Source organism: Pteropus alecto, unplaced genomic scaffold (genome assembly GCF_000325575.1).
Source record: "Pteropus alecto unplaced genomic scaffold, ASM32557v1 scaffold131, whole genome shotgun sequence".
In the NCBI taxonomy this organism is placed as follows: Eukaryota; Metazoa; Chordata; class Mammalia; order Chiroptera; family Pteropodidae; genus Pteropus; species Pteropus alecto.
Window position 1 is genome coordinate 8,122,822 of NW_006434709.1, and position 2,908 is coordinate 8,125,729.

Here is a 2,908-nt window from a genome sequence, read left to right on the forward strand (position 1 = left end):
CCGCCCCGCGCCCCAAGTTTGAGGAAGGGCCTGCTGGCGCCTGTCAGCCAGTCCGCGCCCAGGACGCGCCCAGGCTCGCTCTGCTCCTGGCTTCCCGGGGGGACCCTCCGACCCACACCTGGAAAGCAAAGAGTTAAGCTAGGGGGGAAAGGGTCCCGAGGAAGTAGACCTTTCGGAAAAGCAAGGCCGCTTGAAGTTCAAAAGAATTGTATTCCATCTCCAGTCTAACCTAAATCCCCTAGCTGCAGGTCGCCCCTCTTGTAGTACATCTGATGTTGGGAAACTAAGCACGTGATTCCAGAGACCTTTTCTGGCTGGAGCCAGTTTGTGACAGGGCCTGGACCGGAAACCAGCCGCCCCTCAAGTACGTGGATGGGTGCGGCCCCCCAAAACCCGAAGTTCCACCGTGGAAGGTGGGGGAACCAGGGCCAAAGCGGGACTTGACCAATGCTCTCTGCCCACCCAGTACCTGCCGCCACCTCTTAGGTGCCCAAATGATGCCCTACAGCCCAAGGCCTAAGATGCCTTATTTGCCATTGCCATCAGATCTTCGGATTTACGAAGCCGCCCAGGACGTGGTCACCAGAGGGAAGTTTTAGTTCTCCTTGCTGTATCTTGCAGAGAGTTTCCTCGAGGTTCCACGGGTGTCTCTGGAAGCCGGAAACGCAAGGTGCCCAGACGCTGGGCCTCGAACCCAAGAGGTAGGGCGGATACCTAGGTGCAGACTAAATGGCTGAACTCGGACACACCCATACCACCGGCTCCCCGGGGCTGGATGGGGACACCCACTGGCCAGAGCTCTGGAGACCACAGACGCATCCCTCTAGCCCAGCGCCCCCGCCGGCTCACCAGAGTACTGCATTCTAAGGTGAGTCGGAGCCGCTATTGACACAACTGTGGAGTCCCCAGGTTAAGTCCTGAGCGACCCGATGGAGAAGTTGCACTGGTGTGAAAGACCTAGAGCAGCCAGCTTTTCACGGATGCGCTCTGCTAGAAGGCAAGCCTGGCCCGAGGCGCACCTGAAAGCACCTCTCCTCCCATGGTCCTTACCTCTCCACGAAGAAAGCAGCGTTCCCCTTTTAGATAATCAGACCGAGGAGTTAAAGACAATCCACGCTCAACTATTCACATTTTCGGAAGCCTTTCTGAGGGTGAATTAGCTGAAAAGCAAGGAATTGCTACCGCAGGAATTTCGGGCACCTGTGAGCTCAGGCACTCATCTATTGGCCCTTAGTCTTAAACTCAGCGCGAAAGAGGAACGCGTTGCTGATGCACGCTCTGAGCCGTGTGCTTGCGGTCCATTGGAAACGAACTCTCTCGTCAGATCTGGAAAAGTTTTGGTTTGCAGCCTTCCAACCTTTTTGATTTTATGTTAATCACATGATTCTCCTAAGACTGCGACATAAAGTCCAAACGAGTTAGATTTTTGTATATTAATAGAAAACCACCTGTAAGGATGCACACGGTTACATCGGATGTGGGATAGGGGCGTCGGAAAGAGAGAAGATGAATTTTAGAACCTTACTGACTTTGAATTTTGTATTTTTCCAGTTATATTAACTTTCATAATTTAGGAAGCTAATAAAACACTTTTAAAGAAATATAGAAATTAGAAAATCTGTAAGATCTCTACAGAAAGTATAAATCATAAACAAACAAAACCTATGTCTTTCATTTTGTGTCAAAATAATTAAACACAAGTCTGCGTACCTTGGTTTAAATAAAGATATCTTTAGGTGGCTGTTCTTTAACTGATGGAACAAGATTGACATCTGAAGATTTTTCTGTGTCTTCAAATTGGTATATTGTTTCTGTGCATATATGTCTTTCCTTTAAAAGCACTCCTCATAGCCACAGACATACTTTCAGACTGCCAGCCAAGGAGTTTTTAGTCAAATAACTGCTACAATGTCAGCTAGCAACCAATAAGAAAGTTAAGATTATGTCCTTTGCAGCTGCCAAAAGATACCCAGGCCCTGAAATTCAAAAAACAATAAGGGCATTCTCTCCATCATGCTATTAATTAATGCAGCTGGGCATGTATCTGTAACAGTTTTACTGTCTTTGAGGGCTAATTCCACACCCACTTGAGAGTAATATCTACTCTTGGGTTGGGGCCTGGGTCCTTCATCATTAGGTAAAGATATATTATTAATATGTTGAACAAATATGGGTTGACCGCCTACTAGATACACAGCACACTGCTAGGCAGTGGAGTGGTCAACATAGCAGAAACACTTCCCTCTTGGAGCTCACAGTCTAGCTGGAGAGAGAAGGGGCTTAACAATTAAATGCACTATCAATTACATAATTACAATTGTGTTAAGGGCGAAAGAGAGTACAAGGTGACAGGATCATATGGGGAGTCCAAGAGGAGGGGGTGACTAACATCTGAGTTGAGCTGAAGGGTGGGCAGGATTTATTCAGAGGAAAGTGGAACAGAGTTTCTGGCTGGTTCAGGGTACAAAGGGAAATGAGGCCGAGGGGGAAGCTGGAGAGATAAGCAGAGGCTAGATCATGCAGGTTCTCTATTACCATCTTCAATAAGTTCGCAGACTACAATGTGAAGAAGGAATAGGGAGAGGGGGCAGTGGGGTGGAGGGGCAGTTTAGAAGACCGTTGCTATAACTGAAAGGAGTTGTTTAAGCAGTAGAGCAAACGGAGAGAAGTAAACACCAACAAGACTTGGTGACTGTTTAGATAGGGAAGAATCAAGGAAAACGCCCAGGTTTCTGCTGCTTCAACCAGATAGATGGTGGTACAATTTTCTGAGTTGGGGAGCCCTCAGGGAGGAGGGTTGAGAAAACCTTCCCAAAGTTTACATTTGGTCAAAGTGAGTTTGAGCTGCCTATGAGATGTCCAAGTGGAGATATTCGGTTGGTTGTAGGGTCTGGTGCTCTTAGGAGAG

General features: G+C 47.9%; 1 long non-coding RNA gene across 1 annotated transcript in view; it reads left to right on the plus strand.

The window, feature by feature from the left end:
* LOC112477926 overlaps nucleotides 1-1,751 on the plus strand; it is a 4,095-nt gene extending 2,344 nt beyond the window's left edge. Inside the window, exon 2 of the long non-coding RNA XR_003045684.1 lies at nucleotides 622-1,751. This is a non-coding gene — a long non-coding RNA (uncharacterized LOC112477926). The remainder of the gene's footprint in view (nucleotides 1-621) is intronic.
* The last annotated feature ends 1,157 nt before the right edge of the window (nucleotides 1,752-2,908 follow it).